The sequence below is a fragment of the Achroia grisella genome, unplaced genomic scaffold (assembly GCF_030625045.1).
Source record: "Achroia grisella isolate CSIRO2021 unplaced genomic scaffold, CSIRO_AGI_Agris_v1 utg157, whole genome shotgun sequence".
NCBI classification, from domain to species: Eukaryota; Metazoa; Arthropoda; class Insecta; order Lepidoptera; family Pyralidae; genus Achroia; species Achroia grisella.
Genome location: NW_026712653.1, coordinates 343,699 through 368,941, shown reverse-complemented (window position 1 = coordinate 368,941; position 25,243 = coordinate 343,699).

The following is a 25,243-nucleotide window of genomic DNA, read 5'->3' as shown; positions in this document are numbered from 1 at the left end:
TCAGATTTTTACGGGAACAGGTACCACATGGACTTTTGACATGATTTTCGTCTTGTTCATGTTCATCTTAAGATCTACTCGTTGTGAGACTCTACTGAGGTCTCCGAGTATTTTGCTAAGGTCTTCCAGGGTCTCACCCTGGAAGACGTTAGCAAAATACTCGAATGACCGCCATGAATCGCCATGACCACTTAGCTAATTATATTAAAATAATATTAATCTATGATGTACCTTAGAGAGGCTATATGTCCCGATCTTTCACTTAAGTGTTAATACTTCTAGTGAGTTGAACAATATACATAGATATTTTTTTACATATTATACATATTACATACATACATATTATACATAGAAAACACCCAGACCGATACAAACAATCATACTCATGAATACAAATGTTTGTGTCGTACGAGGAATCGAACCCGCGACCATCGGTCGTAAAGCGGTGTGCTAGACCGCTAGATCACCGAGGTCGTGAGAAATGAACCGTATACTCTTTGTACTGCCAGTGAATGATATTTTTAGCGGCAAACTTAGAAGTGGCATTATTATTAATTAAAGGTTGATTGACCTGATTTAAAGATTATTTTATAAAAGAATAGAATAGAATAGAAAATCATTTATTCAAATAAACTTACATTGTAGCACTTTTGAATAGTCATAACATTTTTTTTTCTTAATCTACCGCTCATTCGGAATGCTGTCTCATCACAAGAAGAACGAGCAACAAACTTGTGTGTTACTCTTTTAAATAATTTATTCTTACTTACAATTTAAGTTTAAGTCTGTGAATACAAACCACCGATTAGCACTAATTCAATGAAATAATAAAATAGAAAAAATTCAATACACAACAACAGGTTAAATAATTAATAAGAGAAAATAAGTCATAGTGATCAGAGCAGACCAAATACAAATTACACACAATCCTTTAAATTTACTCGCCAAATTAAAACTCCTACAAAGAAGCAGTGACAAAGTGGCTCTTTAACTTAACAACATTACCACAGAAAACGTTTTTACCCGTTTAATTTTTAATTACCAGATCACAGTTAGAGAAATTTACCACCAACGCTCTTATGTTTTGATATTTATTTTAGCAGCTCAAATGTGAGTTCTAGATTATCGTTAATGAGCACATATTAGTGATGCAGTGACACGCTGCGGCACCAGCTGAGTGGAGGCTCTTTCAGCTCATAGCGAAATATTAGTGAAACTTTTATTACGTTTTCAAATAATTACTGAAAAGTCACTTTTAATAGTTTTATATTTGATTTTATTCGGAATGCAATATTCATCAACAAGAAGAAATGAACAATCTGTGTGTTTATCTGCCATAATAATAATAATATATAAAAATTACTGAAACAGACACGTAATCACGTTGCATATCCCTACGCCTCATTACAATGTAATCAGATAATATTACAAAAAGCCGTCATAAAAACATTATTATAGTTAACGAAAATTTTATATCTTCATCAAATGTTTTATTTGACATCATCTTTTTTGGCAGATTTATAACAGACTCATTTTGTGTTTGAATATATTACGTTTTAAAAAAGGAGATATATATATATATATATATATATATATATATATATATGTAATAATAATAATAATAATAATAATAATAATAATAATAATCTCGGGACAATTCACACAGCGCCATCTAGACCCAAGTTAAGCTAGCTAAAGCTTGTGTTATGGGTACTAGATAACTGATACAAATACATTTGTTTTTCTCGTAAATACATACATATTATTCATAGAAAACACCCAGACCGATACAAACAATCATACTGATGAATACAAATGTTTGTGCCGTGCGAGGAATCGAACCCGCGACCATCGGACGCAAAGCGGTGTGCTATACCGCTAGACCACCGAGGTCGTCCTTATATTTATTATATATTATTCATAAAAAGTATCAAATTAGTAGTAAATATGTGCTTAGGTACAAACAAAAAACATCTAACAATTAGTTTTTAAGTTTTCTATATTCTTACTCTGTTCTATGGAGCTGAATGAATGATTATTATTATTCTTTTATATATATTTTATATATCTCCCATTTTACAGGGGTAATACATTCAAACACACGGGCCTTAGCCAAGCGTGGATGAGTTTAAAAGTTATATATTTTTTTTTATAACATAGGGGCAAACGATGCGTCTCACCTGATGGTAAGTGATTACCATCACCCAAGTACGTTGTCGGCCTTTTAAAAAGTAATAAGCTCTTTTCTTGAAGGTTTCAATATCGTATCGGTTAGGAAATACCATTGCTGGAAGGTGATTCCACAACGTGGTTGTGCGTTGCAAAAAGTTTTAAGAAAACTGTGGAGGACCCCCATTCATCCAGATGATCAGGATGGTATTTCAGTTTCTGGCGGGTGGTACAGTGGTGAAACTCAGCAGCTGGTATTAATCCGAACAATTCCTCAGAACACTCCCCGTGATATATGCGGTAGAAAATGCACAGAGATGCAATATCTCGTCGTAAAGCCAATGAAGATGATAAAAGTGATGTCGAAAGAAATTTCCGTACAATACAGCATGTGTTGAGAATGACGGCTTTTTGTAATAGTTCTATTGTAGAGAAGGTGATTTGCAACGTGTCTAGGTGTATGATAAGACTTCTTGGTATAATTCCTGTAAATGACTGACCTATTGGTACTATATGGATGGTATGTGCTTTCCATTGTTTTTTTAAATTATTACTTTATATTTGGTTATTAGAAAATTGTTTTTATAGTATTAAGGATTTTTTTGACATGTAAAATTGTTCGTTTTGACATATTTTAATATATAAATAATTTAATTTAATTATTAGAAATATTTTAAAAATTAATTCAATTTATAAAAGTAATAACGTGTATAAATTTTGCACGCCTGTTAGCAGGCTGAATACATTCAACGAATATTCATATTGTAAGACCTACTTGTAACATTGTATTCTGCAAATATATAAATAAAAAAAATATTATTATATATTGAGCCTTCTATATCTGGTAATATCAAATAAATGGAACGATGAATATTGTCATCGTAGGATATCATAGTTTATCTTTTGCGAATGTAAAACAATATACCAAATCTCTACATCCTTACTAATATTATAGGAATGTTTGTAATGCTTTCACGCAAAAACTACTAAACTGATCTTCATGAAATTTTGTACACATATTCTTGGAGATATTAGACTGAACGTAGGATATTTTTAATGAAAAAAAAACAAATATTTTTTATAAAAAATAAAAACATTTTGCTACTGGACCGCCATCTAGCAGCTAGTAATGAAGTTATGCGAGCGAAGCCACGGGTAAAAGCTAGTTCACTATAACTGGATAATTAAACAAGCTTAAAAAGAGTCTGATCAGAGGATCAGAGGTTTCAAGTGTTAGACAGCGTAATTCACTGTCACTCACTGTCACTATGTCAGTGTCATGCAGAGCTGCTGGAGGCAATATCAGGTAAGTCAGAAAATCCAAGCAAATTTGTGTGTTACAAACGTATAGTAACACAAAAATTTATATTCATCTCGGCAAACTATACTCACAGTATCTTCACGTCTTAATACACTTTGTGATCGCGTTTTATGTTTTTGTTTAAACCATGTTTATAATTTTTTTCTTTTCTTTTCTTATGAATGTTTCCTTTTTTCTCGATTAATTCTTACCAGTTAGTTAAAATTATATCAAATTATACTCTGAACTATTTACATTATTATTACATTATATTATTGTATTACATTATTATATTGCTCTTTTTATTTTATATTCATTTTAATTATTATTTTCACGTACTCCCAAATGGGTTGAAGCTGAAAATCAGTGTTTTGTTCTGTTAATCTGTATTGGTGTTCACACAAATACATCCACCACTACGCAGCAAATCGTCCCACTGATCAGTCATTACTTTTGTACATCTTTTATTATCTCAATAGCTACTTTTTAAGCACCCCACTACGGCAGTGGATTTGAAATCGTCACACCGATCAGTCATTACTTTTAAAATGTCAAATAAAACAGTTCCTTTGCAAAAAAGCTTACTATAAAATTGAAGAATTCGTTAACGATAATAATGTTTTTATAGAAAAACTTTAAATCTATAGTATATCTTTTATTATCTCAATAGCGAATCATTTTTAAGACATATAGCGTTTTATTTAAAGTACGAGCAAAAGTAGCACCTAACTGCCCAGTTCCCAGAAAAATATTCCACGCTGAGCTTCGCCCTTTTTGTATTGCTATAGATCACATAATGACAGAAACTTGTAAACCTTATGTCGTACTATATATGGTCTATATTTATGAACATGTAATTATATGTGTTTAGTAACAAACAAATAAACGATATATCTATCTATTTACAAGGAGAATAATAAAACCAAAAAGGAGTCAAACAGGATGCGTTCAAAAATTAATTTCTAACCCACACACAATCCCCCTCCGATCGATCCCCCGTCCAATTCAAACGGGGATCGATATTACGACGGCCTGAGCCGAGGTTCGAACCCCTAGCGGTGCCCTCAGACTAAAGTCGTATCCGTCAGACGGGAGTTGGCCTTCAGCCGCTCCATAAGGTTTGGAGTGCCATCTGCACTCACCCCCTATCGTCCAGTGAAGCTGTAAATTCCAGCTGCGGCCAATAGCATTAGAGTAGTCATAGACATCTGTTAAATCATATTTACTGAGCAAAACCTGCAATGGGGAAGTAATGCGTAGGAATGAAGATCATATCTTAAGGAAGGTGGTACATGTAAGGGCAGAGTAAGACCAAAAAAGAGATGGATGGACTGTGTGAAAGATGATATGGTAAGAAAGGGAGTAAATAACGAGATGACTGCGAACAGGGATGAATGGAAGAGAAGAACATATTACGACGACCACAAATAATGGGATAAGGAAGAAGCAGATGATGATATTGATCTTAGCTTATTACTTAAGTAACAGCATTAGAGTAGCCCGTAAAAATAAAATTACACAATATTCAATTCTGAGGCGGCCAAAGTTCGCCAGTTCTACTAGTGTATAATAATAGATTAAAAATTAAAGTTACTAGCCAGCCAACGGTACATATATAACGATTTCTAAATGTAAATTAGTACTTGGTGAATATGATCTCGTAGCGTACCCGGGCCCGGCTCGTAAAGAGAGCTTCGTAAGGACTTTACGGCGCTTTAAAATTAAGCTCCGCATGAACAGAGAAACCTACTCGTTGCGGCAATTGATTAAATATATATACGGTGATTTTACCATTATAACGGTCATATATTACGAGGAACTTATTTTTAATCATTACATAGTATACATAAAACAAAGTCGCTGTCGCTGTCTGTCCCTATGTATGCTTAAATCTTTAAAACTACGCAACGGATTTTGAAGCGGTTGTTTTTAATAGATAGAGTGATTCAAGAGAATCGTTTATATATATAATACATATACACCCGTGCGAAGCCGGGGCGAGTAGCCAGTATTATTATAAACGCGACTGTTTGTGAGTGTGGATGGATGTTTGTTACTCTTTCGCGCAAAAACTACTGAACGGATTTTGGTGAAACTTTACAGTAATATAGCTTATATATCAGAATACCATATAGGCTATGAATATTATGTAAATTGTATGAAAAGTAATGATAATTACCGGTAATCCTCCTAAAATAAATAAAAAAATAAATGGTACTTGCATGAAAATATTTAATGAAAAATTTGATTAGTTCAGTAGTTTTTGCGTTAAAGAGTAACAAACATCCATCCATCCATTCATCCGTACTCACAAACTTTAGCGTTTATAATATTAGTAAGATTTGGCAAGAACTACTAAATACAATACGTTGAATTGCTTTGGGACCAGTAATTTACACGACCTGGTACATCGTTGTCGCGGTTTATGAACTTAGCTCTCACGCCAAGTGCATTATTCATGGAAACTTGACACGCCCGTGTAATATGCAGGTGGCAAGTATTAAAAATATTACTCTAGAGTAGTTGATTAAAATTTAAATGAATTACTTTTATTAAAGTTTACTTATTACTTAGTCACATTTCCCTACTGGTCGCAGCGTGATGTTATATGAACTATGACACTCTGGAATTATCTGCTTTCTAATGGGAAAATAATTTTCAAAATCCATTCAGTAAATCTAAAGATTACCTTCTGCAACCTCATAAACTTTATCTCTTATAATGTTAGTATTTGGCAGACAGAACCTTTGAACTTTTTTTTCAAATGTGACATTCTCAACAAAATACGCTTCCTAACTGGAATGGCACAAATGGTGATGGCAAGGCAAAAAATGGTCTTTCTGTGTATAGGTATGAAGGAGCTCATCGGTGAATTCTTGCTTCGACTTCTCCCGATGATAACAGCTTCTCTTTTTTTTTTTTTTAATTAGATTTATTTTGGGGTTTTGTTTTTAGACATGTCAACCCAATAATTGCAAACTAATCGGAACAATTCTTAAAAATAACAAACAATCAAACAATTGCCAACTGCGAGGGATCTATTTATTAAGTTGCTTTTATCAGCGCATACAACCGTAGAGCAACATCCGTAGTAGGGCCATGTAGTATGCTTTGAATAGTACCCTTTAAAATCCTTAATAAAAAGTTCCCTCTCTACTCTATTCCTATCACATTCCATCAAGAGGTGCTGGACATCTTCGATCCTTTTGTTTCTCTTTTACTATTCACCAAGCTCAGTATTTTATAATGTTTTTAAATTCTTCATCAACAGACACCACATTTAACTAATTGATTCTCACTTTATGCGTTTGTTATAATATATTTAGACAGGCGGACAGAAATTGCCCAGCGTTAGCGATGGCGGCCGGCGGCGAACTTGAACTTGAACTAACTGGGCGAAAGTCGTCTTTTAATTTCTTCTTGTCTTTTGACATCTTGCATAGTTTCAGGAAGTAGGACAAGGATGGACATATCTGGGGTGAGTATGCGTGAGTGAGACAGCTATGTAAATTAAAACGCGCGCTTATCATTCGATTATATTGGTAGTTGAAAATGCATGAACGAGATGCGCGACTGCGTGTGAGTGAAATAGAGTATTAAACCAACTATCGATGCGTAAGGAAAGTATAGGTAAAAATTAAATAAATATACGTTTACGACGAAAACACTGGAACCTTTTTTTTTGAGGGTTTTGGGCTATCATCAGTTACTTAAACTTGTAACATTGCAACCTACTATAGTGATCTGATAGGCTCAGGGTCGGCTCTAGGGGACATAGCTTGCGGTACATCCGGGCTCGAAGGACCAAGTAGCTCATCACAGAGTAATTACAAATTCATTTCAGACCCAAAACCATTATATTACCGAAATTCATACTCGACTTCCAACAACTTTTTTTTATTGGGGGGTTTATTGTGCTGTAGCACTGCGACCTACATAGATCTATTGTGCTCGCCCTTTTTCAAAGTTCGCTACCTAGACCCGTCAGGGACAAGAATTGAAGGATATTCTTAGGAGCGATGGTTTTTAGGATAACCTCAGGATAGAGTGTGTACTTTTACCTATGTCATGCTTTATCCTGAAACTTCATTGCCACATCGCAATCATCAAATTAAATCAAAACAGTGATAATTTATTAATGTAGGACATTTTAGTCGCCAGTAAACGTCAACGTAAGGTTTTTTTTAATATTATATTTTACGTACCGTCCAGTTCAGTCTATAGACAAAATTGATAAGATCTGGCGAGAAAGTCAAATTAAATTCTTTATTTAAAAGACAGTTCATTAAAATTGTTTAATATTTACTTATATATGTGTTTATGTCTAACATTAAATGAAAACCCTGTGCATGAACAACTATTGTCATGCATGTTTGTCATTTAAGTTTTTTTTTATACTACTATGGTTGCAAACAGGCATACGGCCCATCTGATGGTAAATGGTTACCGTAGAATATGGACGCCTGAAACACCAGGGGTGTCACGTGAGCGTTGCTGACCCTTAAGAAACCTTAATATACCCTTCTTGAAAAACCCCATGCTGTAGTCTCGTGAGAAAACCTCGGCAGGTAGTTCAGTCCACAAACTAAGTATATGCGGGAGGAAGCTCCTCTGAAACTGCACTGTCTGAAATCACTTAGGTTTCAGGGCTTGGTGTCAAATGCCCCGTCGAGTGTAAATGTCAGAATATTTTCAACCATAACAACTGCTTTTTGGCAGAATAAGCTGTGACAAAAATATTAATATAACGAATTGAGTTCATATTAATCATACCATATAAACAGAAAAATACCGGCTATTGTTCTATGTTTATGCAAATATCGACCCTCTGGACAATACAATGTTAGTAATAAAATGGAAGAGCAAGAGCATTACTATTAAGTTCGATTTTTCTTTGTAGATATTAAATTAATCATTACATAGTATAAAAAAAATTCACTTTCGCTGTCCGTCCCTATGAATGCTTAAATGTTTAAAACTACGCAACGTATTTTGAAGCATTTTTTTTATATATAATACATGATTAATTGCGATCACTAGTTATTCGATAGAAAAGAATTAAAATTTAAAAGTTCAAATCGTTTATTTTTCGTAATAAGTCTTTTTACAGTGTGACCACCCCACTAGATGCGGAAGAGACAACACTCGTTCAGTGTTGCCAACCTTATTTCTATTTTGGCTATTCTATTTTGACAATACATATACACCTGGGCGAAGCCGGGGCGAGTAGCTAGTGAGATATGATATCAATAATAATAATAATATACCAATAATCTCAGGACAAATCTCGCAGCACCATCTAGACCCAAGTTAAGCTAACTAAAGCTTGTGTTATGGGTACTAGACGACTGATACAAATACATAGATTTTTTTTTTTAGTTAGATATGATATCAATAATAATAATAATATACCAATAATCTCAGGACAAATCTCGCAGCACCATCTAGACCCAAGTTAAGCTAACTAAAGCTTGTGTTATGGGTACTAGACGACTGATACAAATACATAGATTTTTTTTTTTTTTTAGTTAGATATGATATCAATAATAATAATAATATACCAATAATCTCAGGACAAATCTCGCAGCACCATCTAGACCCAAGTTAAGCTAACTAAAGCTTGTGTTATGGGTACTAGACGACTGATACAAATACATAGATTTTTTTTTAGTTAGATATGATATCAATAATAATAATAATATACCAATAATCTCAGGACAAATCTCGCAGCACCATCTAGACCCAAGTTAAGCTAACTAAAGCTTGTGTTATGGGTACTAGACGACTGATACAAATACATAGATTTTTTTTTTTAGTTAGATATGATATCAATAATAATAATAATACACCAATAATCTCAGGACAAATCTCGCAGCACCATCTAGACCCAAGTTAAGCTAACTAAAGCTTGTGTTATGGGTACTAGATAACTGATACAAATACATAGATTTTTTTTTTTTAGTTAGATATGATATCAATAATAATAATAATATACCAATAATCTCAGGACAAATCTCGCAGCACCATCTAGACCCAAGTTAAGCTAACTAAAGCTTGTGTTATGGGTACTAGACGACTGATACAAATACATAGATTTTTTTTTTAGTTAGATATGATATCAATAATAATAATAATATACCAATAATCTCAGGACAATTCACACAGCGCCATCTAGACCCAAGTTAAGCTAACTAAAGCTTGTGTTACGGGTAGTACCCGTAACCCGACAACTGATACAAATACATAGATTTTTTTTTTTTTTAGTTAGATATGATATCAATAATAATAATAATATACCAATAATCTCAGGACAAATCTCGCAGCACCATCTAGACCCAAGTTAAGCTAACTAAAGCTTGTGTTATGGGTACTAGACAACTGATACAAATACATAGATTTTTTTTTTTTAGTTAGATATGATATCAATAATAATAATAATATACCAATAATCTCAGGACAAATCTCGCAGCACCATCTAGACCCAAGTTAAGCTAACTAAAGCTTGTGTTATGGGTACTAGACGACTGATACAAATACATAGATTTTTTTTTTTTTTAGTTAGATATGATATCAATAATAATAATAATATACCAATAATCTCAGGACAAATCTCGCAGCACCATCTAGACCCAAGTTAAGCTAACTAAAGCTTGTGTTATGGGTACTAGACGACTGATACAAATACATAGATTTTTTTTATCGTAATTACATACATATTATACATACATGGAAGGCACCCAGACAGATACAAACAATATTAATAAAGATTAAGTCATTCAATGTTTACTGTAGAACAAATTTATATCTTTGATATAGTGGCAGGAGTGGTACAATGCACGCCGGAGGCTCCAGAACTCACTTGAGTTAATCATAACTTGCCATTGTTCGCACCTAGTTAATAACTATTGAACGAATGGAAATATTATTGTATACAATACACTTTAGTAGCTTTTAGATTACTATGGGAATTTATTGCAGATCGCATTCGAAACATCGAAGTATGCAATCGATAGAAACTATTAGTATAAAAAAATGTGTGCCTTTTTTTGATGGATGAATGTTCTGAAAGTGTCTTTGCTTAGTGGCTTGATACTTGACCTCGGTGGTCTAGCAGTCTAGCACACCGCTTTACATCCGATTGTTGCTGGTTCGATTCCTCGCACGGCACAAACATTTGTATTCATGAATATGATTGTTTGTATCTGGGTGTTTTCTATGTATAATATGTATGTATTTACGAAAAAAATAGCTATGTATTTGTATCAGTTATCTAGTACCCATAACACAAGCTTCAGCTAACTTAACTTGGGTCTAGATGCCGCTGTGTGAATTGTCTTGAGATTATTATTATTCTTTATTCAAATAAACTCAATACAAGCAGTTTAATTAGTCACATTTTTTTTATTCTACCACTCATACGGAACAACTCACTCTCTCATCACAAGAAGAACGAGCAAGAAAATTGTGTGTTGTGAAGAAACCTGTGTATTACTCTTTTGAATAAACTTTCTCTTCACAAAACACAATCACAAGAAGAATGAACAAGAAACTTTCTTGCTCATTCTTGAAATAGAAATAGAAATAATCTTTATTCAAATAAACCTTTCCCTTACCCAATGCTTCTATCTCCCAGGTTATCTGTAAGAGATTGCTTTAAGCGAAAGGCCGACTTTTGTTTGCATATCCTTCCTTTTTTTATTTCTTTTTTGTAATTATTTGTTTCTTTTATGCACAATAAAGAGTTTTATTATTATTATTATTAATATAAGCACTTTTGAATAATCAAGTTTTTTGATTCTACTCCACTCTTCTTGTGATGAGCTTACGTTCCGAATGAATAAATGATATTTTAAATAAATAATTACACAATAACAAATAACCTGGATACAAAGTACCTTACTAAAATTACCCTTATCTCCAATACAAGTATCTGAGTGACAATTCAATGTACATTAAAAAAGGAAGTTCTAAATTGGATTTTACTATTTTCGGTATCGACTCCGATAATTCTTCAGCAATCTATTTTCTTTGCTCTAATACTTAGTATTACCATAAAGTCATAAAAAATTTAGCAGCAATAAAAGCATTCTGAAATGCTGTACAATAATGTTGAGAAACTCTTTTAATATTAATATATTTAAAGTTTTTCTTGTATTCTTTAATCAAAATTATAAAAACAAATTATATACTATATTAATTATAAAATTATATATATATATAAAAAAAAGAGTTTCTCAAGAAATAAATTTTACAATCAAGTATACTATTTGTGGATTCAAATTATATGTGGGGACTCTTAAATAATAAAATATGTAATTCATTGTTACTAACAAATATGGATTTTACTAATTTGAATAAATAAATAATTCAAATTCAAAATATCTTTATTCAGGTAGGTCTATTACAGACTCTTATGATATGAAAATTTACAATAAGATACCAAAGGATATATTGGAATTACCCTTAAATAAATTCAAAACATCTGTTAAATCATATTTACTGAGCAAGGCCTATTACTCACTAAACGATTACTTGAATGACGAGCGTGCATGGCAATAGTTTTCATGTTCGGGATTTTCATTTAATGTTAGACATAGACACCTGTATAAATACCTATGCATTGTAAATAAACTAGATTTAAAAAAAAAAAGTAATTCAACTGAGTTTCTTGCCAGTTCTTCTCAATTGGACGGTAGGGAAAAAAATTATAATGTAAAAACTTGACGTTCATAAGCGGCTAAAATGTCCTACATGAATAAATGATTTTTGAATTTGAATTTGAATTTATGTCAAATCTACAGTCAGTTCGGAATGATTTCGAGGTGAGAAGAACTGAAAAGAAACTCGGCTCGTATTTTTTTTAAATAAATGTTGTACATTGTGCCCGACGCACCTTCTTAGATCTTTATTGTATTTTTTTATATACATATTTAAAATCCATTTTTCTATTGTTCCATTTTTATTGTCAAATTTGAAATATATGTCTTTTACCTTAGAAGCCTTAGTCGCTAAAATACATGTTTTCATGTATAAATCGATTTACCTATATACAAGCTAAACCTAAAAACAGCTTACCTCTGTATACCACTGGCACTAATGGCTACTATACGAAAACCCTTATTCTCTAAAGGAAGATGAATGTTTGGAAAATGCTGTGAGCTAACATTTCGCATTCGGTTCAACGTGATTTGTAGTTTTATTCTAAGCAAAGAAATGCATGATATATGGATTAGTGATGAAATATTGAGCCAATAGTCGAGCTCTTTATTTACGATGCTGTACACAGATTTACAGTGTCAAAATAGTTTTGAAATCCATTCATATGCAATTCTTTATATGATAGTTCTGTTATTCAAAATTACTATATATGTAATAATCTTATATATAAAACTAGCTTTTGCCTTGTCTTTTGCCAGAAGATATTTTGAATTTGATATATTCACTGAGTATATTTATATGCTATTTGTAGCGTACACCGTGATAAGTTTTTATACTATTTTTAAATTTTTATAATAATTTTCTTTGACATATTCTTTTTGTTACATTCTATTATATATCGCTGTTGTATTAATTGCATTTTATTTTATCACCGTATTTTCCTTATTAAAACCCTCAGCACCTCGCACTCATCAGACACATTAGAGATTTCCTCTTCACTATTGTTGAAGGTTTTAAAAAAGTAGGTGATTACACTAATAAAAGCTTACGTAATGTCAACAAACTAGTTTTACCTAAGTGCCGTTTGACGAAAGTCAGTAATTCGTTTTATGGAAATTGCGTAAGGTTTTACAACAAACTCCCAGAGTCTGTAGTCAATTTGCCAGAAAAAAATTCAAACATGTCATACAATATTTTCTTTATAAAAAAGATTATTATAAAATTAAAAAAATTATAAACGATTATAATGTTTTTGTAGAAAATATCTAACTTAAAATTCATAGCGCTGACAATGTTATCTGATTGAACAGAGATTAAGTTCGTAGCGGTTTTATCTGATTGAACAGAGACTTAATCTCTGCGTAGCGGTTTCTATGTTGATTGTCGCATACCTAATCCTTGTTGTTAATTAAATATAAGTAAATCAATATTTATTTAAAAGAGCAACACACAAGTTTCTTGCTTATTCTTCTTGTGATGAACCTGCATTCCGAATAAGCAGTAGAATAAAAAAACTTGGCTATTCAAAAGTGCTTAAAAATATTAAGTTTATTTGAATAAAGATTATTTCTATTCTTTGTATACTTATTTCACTAATTTCACCTATTTGGTGAAGTTTTACTGTTGTATTTTATTATATTTGTACAGGTAAGAAAAGAAATGGGTTTGGTATATGGAGAAAAAATTATATTAGGATCGACTACAGCTCCACCGACTACCGTGAGGCATTACTTCGCAAGTGCCTTTCTGTTATTCCTTCCTTTCTGATCCGCGCCTTAAGGGCATATTTGTGACCATAGATCTTAGTAATTAGGCATTTTGAACATCCACCAAGGATACTGTTGGCGCGCAAGCGACGACAGTGCGGGGTCTGCGGGCGCTGTGGGGCGTCCGAGCCGGCAGCGAGCCCGATCTGCCGCGACTCCTCACTCGGCCATTCCGTGCATTGGGCATCGCACGTATTTTCTCTCATAAAACACTTCTTGTAATATATATTAAAAAATACATAATCAGTCAGATCAATCAGTCCACAACGTGATATCATTTCTAACCTAACTGGGCCTAGTCAATGGTCCTTCGAGCCGGATCGGATCGGATGCACGGAATGGCCGAGTGGCAGATCGGGCTCGCTGCCGGCTCGGACGGCATCATTTAAATAACATAAATAAATAACAATATACAGAAGAGTAAACAATAGAATAATCATACAAAAACATATCCAAAATTAAATCTGTTAAAATACTAATCACTAATTATAATCTAGACACGCGGTAGCGTATCAAAGCCGAGTTTCAAGTAAGAGAACTGGCGAGCAGCACCGTGTGTATATTTACACGAACCATTTGGAGCCACTTTTGACCCCCTCATAACTCAAAAACTCTTTCACATAAACCTGTCAAATTTGGTTCATATATTGAGACTGGCGAGATAAATATGTGTTCCAAATTTCATAAACATATCTCAAACGGTTATTTAGATATTAACGTCCAAATATCGCCATTTTTATCACTGATCAACTATAGATCAAAATTATAACCCACTTCCAGATGACCTGGAAGTTCAAATTTGGCATGCAGATAGGTAATTAGGTGAATATAAAGGAAACTGGTAAATCTCACCTCTTTTGTCGTAGAAGTCAACAATCAAGGCATAAATCATAATATTAAACTCGGCTATCATTTCACATTTATGTTTTTGATGGGTTGGATTTACACCATTATTTTAAATGTGATGGATTAGATTTTTTTTTCTAAGATAATATCTATTGCTTTTACATTTGTTTCTGAGCTCTGCTTTAGTAAACAACTGCAAGCATATTTCTTTCTATCTTTGCCTTCAAAGCACTCTGATGGTGGATTTGACATGACGAAAATGATCATCCATGCTCATCCGTCATACTCGTGAACAGGTTCTGCTTGAAGGGACTGGTCTGCTCTAATCACTACGACTGTTTTAATCCTATTGTAAATATTATTACTGACCCTAATAAATTAGTGCTAGTTGGTAGTCTCTTCGAGTTACGAACACTGATTAGACTAATTGCTTTTGCAATAGCATATTTTGGTGGTCACTCTATTCTCTCAAATTTGAATTTAAAAACTGTATTATGGTAAACATTTACAAAATTTATTTGAAAAGAATACGAACTGAGTTTCTTGTCAGTCCTTCTCATCTCGAATTTATTCCGAACTTTAGATTTAACATATCATAAGAATCTGTAATAGTTTTACATAGATAAATAAAGGTATTTTAATTCTGATTTTGATGTATTATTACTATAACAACCTTAAAATAATAAAATATGACGTACAGACGAGTTTATCTACATGAAATCTAATATTATAAATCTAATAGTAATCATAAAATGTAATAAATATGTACAAGTCCACAGCAAATAGTAGATACAGACACTTATTCTGTTTTGAAGTGATTTATTTCTATTAATTTTAGGATTTATTATATTTCAGACAGATGTTTTGATATCTATAAATAATGTTATGGGATATTAAATATATATTTTTGCAATCGGCTTAAATATTTGTAAATGAATTACGTCTGTACAGACAGACGTAAACAAAATTGACGTAGGTCATCAATTTACAATAGATTTAGATCAGATCTGTTACGCAGTAGTTTAAATGCTTGATGGATATTTTTTGAACTAAATAAAGTGTAGATATAATTGAAGTAGAAATTAAATTGTTGGATAAGAGTTTTCAGTATCGTTCGGTATTGAATTCACGATCTTTGAGTTCATAAGTCGGAGAAATGCATTAGGGATTGATGCTTGCCAGTTCTTGTCAACTATATATGTTTATAATGTAAAAATTTGACGTTCATAAGCAGCTAAAATGTCCTACATGAATAAATGATTTTTGAATTTGAATTTGAATTTGAATTTGAAGTCGAATACTATTAAGTTACTATTATATATATTTATCATTGAAAATTGTATAGTCTTTTGGATTCGTAATATATTATTATTAATAAATAATATACTTTTAGTAAATTACTATTTAAAAAAACGTAGTTCTCAGATTTTTTTATGGAGCGCATTTGTGCGAATTCAAAATGATACGTTTGATTGTATAATACCTCAATATATAATATTCTCTTCGAAACGGTTTAACCGATTTTTATGAAATTGTGTATGTATGTATATTCAGTAGATGTGAGAATCGGCTACTATCTATTTTTATACATACCCCTAAGTGATAAAGATGGTTCACCTCTAGTATTTTTTTATTTATGAGACATTTTTTTTTATAATTTGTCATTAAAAAATCCCAAATTTTCACCCTTCTACCATCAGCCCCTATTTTAATAGCGATTTTAATGACATGTCAAAACAACGTTTGCGGGGTCAGTTAGTACTGTATATAAAATAGAAACTATCTTTATTCAAATAAACTTAATGTTTATATATATCATTTCTGAATAGTCATATTTTTTTATTCGGAACGTAGACTCATCACCAAAGACATAAGCAACAAACTTGCGTGTTGCTCTTTTAAATGAATGTTATTCAAAATTATATTTTACAAGAATTTCGTGTGAATACAAACTACCAAATAGCAAAGTTGTCGTAAATAATAATAGTTACTTGAGTAACAGATAATAAATAGATAAAAAATAAAAGTTTTGTTAAGTGGCAACCCATCTGTTAGGAAACTCTAGAGTTTTTATAATGATTTACTTTTTTATATTTTTTGACATGTGTTTAAAAATGCATTTATCTAGTTGTATACCTCTTTTACCATTATTATTCTTGATATATGATAGCGTAGCGGCTTTTGTATTGATTGCCGCATGCATTCTCATGTAAAGTGCGAATACTGTAACTACCATATAGTAATTTTAAGTAGCTGTGACGTGGTCGAGTGGAATGAGTAGTCATGATCGCTAATGTCCAGACATGTGGAGGCGTGGTGGGCCGGGTCATTGGGCTCCCTAAAATATGGTCGAGCGCAGTGATGGCTGCCTCATCCGTCATACTCGTGAACGAGTGCTGCTTGTAGGGACTGGTCTGCTCTTATCACTACGACTGATTTAATCTTATTGCATATTTATATTTGACCCAAAAAATTAGTGCTGGTTGGTAGTTTGTATTCACACATTTCGACTTGTAAATGTAAATTTACAAGGATTATTTAAAATAGCAACATACAAGTTTCTTGCTCGTTCTTCTTGTGATGAGACAGCTTTCCGAACAAGTGGCAGATAAAAAACAAATTGTTATGACTATTCAAAAGTGCTTAAATTAAGTTTATTTGAATAAATGATTTTCTATTCTATTCTATTCTATTAGATAACAAATAATAATTTTCTAATATATTTTGTTTCGGCATCCTTGTACTTAATCCTTCACACCATCACTGCTCTAATGTCTGCATTCATATCACATATCTGGACGCTCGTAAAACTTGAAGCTGGATACAGTTTCATTCACTTATTGATACGGAATGGATAGTGCTGATCGCGTAATGTACCCCATCCCGGTTACTTTACGAGTGCTTGCGCTGTAATAAATTGGAGAGAGCATAGACATTGCTGGTACACTTAGAGAATGAACATTATTGCAATTATATAATATCAAACATGTTTTATATCTATACATATAAATAAAATTGGAGTTTCTGTTTGTAATATTGAAATAACCGCTTTTTACTACATGCATATGAATACAAATACGGTACATACACAAAAATAACATTTTTTACAATTTTTGTCTTCTTGTCTGTTTGTTCCGGTTAATCTCTGTAATGGCTGGACTGATTTTGACGGGACTCTTATTAGCAGTAGATGTAATAAGGAGTAACTTAGGCTACTTTTATTTTAGAAAATGAAAGTTAAATTTCACACGGACGAAGTCTAGGGGAATAGGTAGTTTACAACAAACTCGCTGCTTGTAGGGACTGTTTTGATAACTATGTCAGATTTATTAGTGGTGGGTCATTGGGCTCCCTAAAATATGGTCGAGCGCAGTGATGGCTGGCTCATCCGTCATACTCGTGAACGGGTGCTGCTTGTAGGGACTGGTCTGCTCTAATCACTATGACTGATTTCCTCTTATTAATTGTTTAACCAGTTGGTTATATATTCAATATTTTTTCTATTTGAGTATTTAATTGAATTAGAACTAATTGGTGGTTTGTATTCACACACTTAAACTTAAAAATGTAAAGTAATAATAAAATTATTTAAAAGAGCTACACGCAAGTTTCTTGCTCGTTCTTCTTGTGATGAGACAGCTTTCCGAATGAGCGGTAGATTAAAAAAAATGTGATGACTATTCAAAAGTGCTTCATTGTAAGTTTATTTGAATAAATGATTTTCTATTCTATTCTATTTTGTATTTATTGATTATTTATATTGTCTGCTGTACATGTACGCACGGGTGTACATGTATTATAGATATAAACCTTCCTCTAGAATCACTCTATCTATAAAACCGCTACAAAATCCGTTGCGTAGTTTTAAAGATTTAAGCATACATAGGGACGGACAGACAGCGACAGCGACTTTGTTTTATAATATGTAATAATAATAACACTGATGATCTGTTTGAAGTCTGGCAAAATTATAAATATTCCTCTTGAAATGGTTCAATTAAATGTCAAGAGAGATGTGAAATTTTAGCGAGTGTAATTTTGAATAGAGATTAATTATGAAATTTGATTTCGTTGTATTTTGTATTAATTTTATGGAACACAATATTATAGCTTAGTAGTTTTACAGTTAAAAATATATTTTGTTTATAACATTTTTTTTGTAGCAGGTTTGATTCTCATAATTATGTAACACCTTTCTTAAAATATTAACCTCGTTCCTACGCATTACATGTCCATACCATGATGTCTATATTTAAATATATATATATTTTTTAATTTATTTAATAAAGATAATTGTACAGTTGTTTTTATACATTAACTCGCCAAACTCTAGAACAGTTTGTTGGCAAGATAGCGCTCAGTTTTTTTTAAATAATTTTCTAGCCATAAACATCTATCCACATAAATACACGTTTTTACAGATAATTACATACAATTACAATTTTTGTTTTTAAAGTTTATCTAAAAGTGCTCTTTTTAATTTTGACTTCAGTACTGGTCTACTTAAATAAGAATTTAAGTAAACCAGTACCAGAATCTCCCAATGAGCGGTAGTTTAGAAAAAAAGATAAATTCTTCTAAAGTGCTTAAAGTAAGTTTATTTGAATGAAGGATTCTATTCAGTTCCATATCCAAACTCTATTCTATGGCAGATGATATCTCGTTAAGAAGCAAAACAGGTGTCGCTATATGGGTGTAGACTCAATAAACGTCAGAATTTGGTCATTCTAAGACACTGGGTGGGACAGGTAATATGTTAAAAGTTACATTTCTATTTTATACTATCTGTCCCGGCAAACGTTGTTTTACCATAAACTAGGGGTGGACTACCCCTAACATTTAGGGGGATGAAAAATAGATGTTAGCCGATTCTCAGACCTACTCAATACGCTCACAAAATTTCATGAGAATCGGTCAACCCGTTTCGGAGGAGTATGGGAACGAAAACTGTGACACGAGAATTTTATATATAAGATTTTATTACTAACCTAGGATAAGTTATATTATTAAGCTGTTACTAACAAAATGGATCCTGTTGTCTGAAATAAAATTATTATTATATATATATATATATTTATTATATCTCCCTTTTTACGGGGGTAATAGATTCAAACACGCGGGCCTTAGCCAAGCATGGATGAGTTATGTGATGAAGATAGAAATTTTCTGACTATTCGGCATGTGTTTAGTATGACGGCTTTTTGTAGTAGTTCTATTGTAGAGGAGGGGATATGCAATGTGTCTAGGTGTTTGTTCAGACTTTTTGGTATAATTCCTGTGGATGACAAAACTATGGGTACTATGTGGATGGTGTGTGCTTTCCATTGTTTTTTTAATTCTATTGCTAGATCTGTGTACTTTGTTAGTTTTTCATTGACTGTGCTTTGTATATTGTGTGTGTTTGGGATGGCTATATACTTTTTTATTGATTATATGATTATTATTATTATTTTTTTATATATATATATATTTATATATCTCCCTTTGATGGGGTAATAGACTGATCATTGCGGGTAAAAATCACCAAACAATGACAGTATAAATGATGAATGATGGGGATGGATAATTTTTAAGTGGAAGACAAAAATTTGCGGACTATTCTACAAGTGTTTAATATTACAGCTTTTTGGAGAAGGATGAAAGTAAGTGGGTGAAGTTGTAATATCTTGAGGCTAGTGTGTAGGGATGCTGGGATGACACCTGTGGACGAGATAATAATTGGGAGAGTTTTCACTGTTTCTACCTGCCATTGTATTTTTAGTTCTATTGCTAGATCAGTATACTTAGTAATTTTTTCTGTATGTGTTGATAGAAGATTATGTGTATTTGGTATTGCAATATCTATAAGGTAAACTATTATTATTATTATTATTATTATAAATACAGAAGGTTATGACTCCATTGATACAGCAACGCATCCGGATTTTCTTCTGCTTAATCTGGTATTTGAGCTTACCCTACAGACTAACATAATTCGGGAGATTACTAAGCAAAAATGTCTAGGCCGACATTTCCAAAGAAAACAATAGCGGATTATTCAAATAACGGACACACCGTGGTGTTTAGTTAAAACCCTAAGAACCCAGACAAACAAATATATAGGTACGTTCCATTACCTAAGCTCACATAATCACGGCATTACGTTACACCTTTCTCACACCGTACACTGATTAAACACATTGAAACGTAAAACGGAACGTTTGCGGTTACTTTCAACGTTTTGTTTAAGTAAGTAGAATGGAAAAGAAGCGTAGCGATTTCTATGTTGATTGTCGCATGCCTAATCCTTGTTAATGTGAATATATTTAAAACAATATTTGTTTAAAAGAACAACACACAAGTTTCTTGCTCATTCTTCTTGTGATGAGCCTGCACTCCGAATGAGTGGTAGAATAAAAAATGTGACAATTCATAAGTGATAAGCACTGTCACATTTTTTATTCTACCACTCATTCGGAATGCAGGCTCATCACTAGAAGAATGAGCAAGAAACTTGTGTGTTGTTCTTTTAAACAAATATTGTTTTAAATATATTCACATTAACAAGGATTAGGCATGCGACAACCATCATAGAAACCGCTACGCTTCTTTTCCATTAAGTTAATTAATTAAGTTAATTTGAATAAAGATTATTTCTATTCTATTGTTATGAACCATCTGGTGTAAAGTAATTCTCGTCTTATACATGAAGAGTGTCATAGACGCCAGGACCTGCCTGATCGATCTCCTGTCGGATTTAATCAGATATCAACATTACAACGACAGACATTATAACGACATTATATGTGTGATGAGTGTGCGTATATTGCAGAGGGCGTGTCTTGTGAAGTTAATAATCTAGAACACCTGTAAAAGTAGTTTTAATGTAACGTAAAATATATTTTTGTATGTCTGAAAACTGTGATTGTTACAACCATTTACAATTTAATGAAGTAGTGGAGTAACTAGAAACAGTCATGCTCGCTATAAAGTTCTTAAACACGTTATAAACTTGTGGCGGCGTGGTGGGCCGGGTTGATGTACTCCCTCAAATATGGTTGAGTGCAATGATGGCTAGCTCATAGTGCTGCTTGCGAGCACTGATCTGTTCGTACAAATACTAATTACACTATTTGCTTTTGCAATAGCATATGCTGGTGGTCACTCTATTCTCCAAAATTTGAATTTTAATAACTGTGTATTATTGTAAACGTATAAAACATTTATTTGAAAAGTATACGAGCTGAGTTGCTTGTCAGTTCTTCTCATCTCGAAATCAATCCGAACTGACGGTAGATCTGACATATCATAAGAGTCTGTAATAGACCTACAGAAGAAAGATATATTGAATTTATGATAATGATATATATACTCAGTAAATATGTTAGACATTTTAGAAATAATATGAAATTTGCATGTTCATTGAAATATATAGTTTTGCGTGTATTTTAGATACACCCACGTCTGTAAGGCAGCTTATACGAGTATGATAGCTGTAATAACATTAACTATTTTGAATGTCTCGTTATTTTAGTGAATTGAAATAACAGTTTTGTAATTCTATCGTTACTTCATAACACTATGACTTAAGTCATAACAATTTGTTTTTTATCTACCACTCGTTCGGAAAACTGTCTCATCACAAGAAGAATGGGCAAGAAACTTGTGTTGCTCTTTTAAATAATCCTTGTAAGTTTACATTTACATGTCGAAACGTGTGAATACAAACTACCAATGAGCACTAACTTTTTGGATCAAATATAAATATGCAATAAGATTAAATCAGTCATAGTGATAAGAGCAGACCAGTCCCTATAAGCAGCACTCGTTCACGAGTATGACGGATAAGCCAGCCATCACTGCGCTCGACCATATTTTAGGGAGCCCAATGACCCGGCCCACCACGCCGCCACATGTCTGGACATTTTAGTGAGCATGACTACTAATTCCACTCGACCACGTCACAGCTACAAAAATTACTATATGGTAGTTACAGTACTCTAAATAAATTATGTTGCAATGAAATACACTTTTAATTTGAACTTTTAATGGTGCCATTTCGTCAAAACTCGTTCTGTCTAGTTAAAGTTTAAACATACATAAACTGACTTTTGAATAGCAGTAAATTTTAGTTGCTACAAAGTTACATTAGTTACAAACTAGTTACAACTAATAAAAACGTGTCGAATTGAAAAGTATTTTCCTGTAACAGATACTGACAGTTTTTTAGTGATATTTGCCTGATTTATAACTTCAAGTAGAACAAATAGATTTAAAATGATGACCCCAGTGGTCCAGCGGTTAAGCACAGACGGCTTTACCTCTGATGGTTGTGGGTTCGATTCCTCGCACGGTACAAACATTTGTATTAATAAATACGATTGTTTATATCGATCTGGGTATTTTATATGTATATTATGTATGTATAAAAATGTATTTAAGTATTTAAATCAGTTGTTTAGTATCCATAATACAAGCTCTACTTAGCTTGGGACTAGATGGCGCTGTGTAAATTATCCAAGGAATATATTATTGAGAAATCGAAGACAAATATATTTGATTCTTAAAAGCCTAGTGGCTTGTGTTAGAGTTCACATCAATATTGTAGAACAAATCCGATATTTTAAAAAGATATTAAAAGAAGGTAGTTTGTGTTTAGTACTAATGAAGTACCCAATGTAAAGATTATTACAAATGTTGTAAATAGCGCCATCTAGTATTTATAGACCGACCTACTACACTGACTTCGGTCTATAAATACGGAGGTCGGTAGTTGAATAATCCTCTTTCGTTGGGTGAGCCGCGGCATTCAGTCGACGAGCGCAGAGCGTGCCGGTTGTGTTTTGGATACAAAAGTGAATTGTATTAGAAATGGGTTTATCCCGGTCGTAGTTGAGCCTGGGGGGAAGCTGCAAGTAGTGAAGGTGAGTGTTAATGTATTCTAAAAGGGCCTTTTAAACCTACACCCGTGTCACAAGTCACGGGCGCTACTTGGGGTTTCCCTTGTGGTAGCCGGCTTCAAAGCCTCAGTCGTCCATCATAATTAGTGCTTCTTACACTTGTTTACTATAGTTACAAATTAGTAATGGCCTTGAGTTCGAAACCAACACCAAAATTTTTTTATTACTATCTAAATATATATTTCTAACCCTCATATCGCCCTAACCCTGTAAGTTTGATTGTCGGTTTTTAACCCTAACGATGGTAAACCAATTTTTTATTTGTATAATTGGAATGAACTACTTCAGTTTATAAAAACTGGCAAGAAAAGCGAACTATTACTTTTTTTATCAATTTCCATTATGTTCCATACAAAATTAATACCGGTATAAAGCGGTAGGCTATATTCTATATATCAAAAACGTGTGTGTAACATGTCAAGGATAGTAAACAAAAATTCAAATGTCTTATAAAATATTTTCTTTGTAAAATAGTTTATTATAGAATTGAATAATTTATAAATGGTGATAATGTTTTTGTAGAAAATATCTAACTTAAACTTCATAGCGCTGACAATGTTATCTGATTGAATAGAGATTCAGTGCGTAGCGGTTTCTAAGTTGATTGTCGCATGCCTAATCCTTAATGTAAATCAACTTAAACAATATTTATTTAATAGAACAACGCACAGGTTTTTGCTCATTTTTCTTGTGATGAGTCTGCGTTCCGAATGAGTGGTAGAATAAAAAAAATATGTGACTATTCAAAAGTGCTTATATTCTGTTTATTTGAATAAAGATTATTTCTATTTCTGTGCATCATAGCTGCAACGTCGAGGGGTAGTTACTGTTATTATTATTGACCTATTTTATATGAAATCTAGCTGTACCCGCGATTTCGTCCACGTTGAATTTTATTTTATTTTTCTAAACTAAAACTTGCCTAAGATACTCCTTATCACATCAGCTGCCAAAAAAAGTTCCATCAAAATCGGTCTAGACACTTCAGATCTTAGCCGGAACAAACTGACTGTCAAACAAAAATTTGAAATTTTTTTTTTTAACAATTCACACCGCGCCATCTAGACCCAAGTTAAGCTAGCTACAGCTTGTGTTATGGGTACTAGATAACTGATACAAATACATAGATATTTTTTTTTGTAAATACATACATATTATATATAGAAAACACCCAGACCGATACAAACAATCATACTCATGAATACAAATGTTTGTGCCGTGCGAGGAATCGAACCCACGACCATCGGTCGTAAAGCGGTGTACTAGACCGCTGGACCACCGAGGTCGTCAAGATATATTCAATATTACAAACAGACACTCCAATTTTATTTCTATACATAAATGAACAAAGCAGTTTTTTATAGTTGGAAGTGTGTTGACTTGCCCTGCGGAGTCACGTAGGTGTTTTTTTATTGTTTAATTCGTATCACGTCTTGGTTTATGTTTACGCTACTGTCCGTTACGACCTATAAACCATAGAGGGCCAATAATGACATGTATTACCGCACGGATACGCTCGTTTCATACTAAATATCATAATATTGATCTTCTTTATCAGTGTTGTT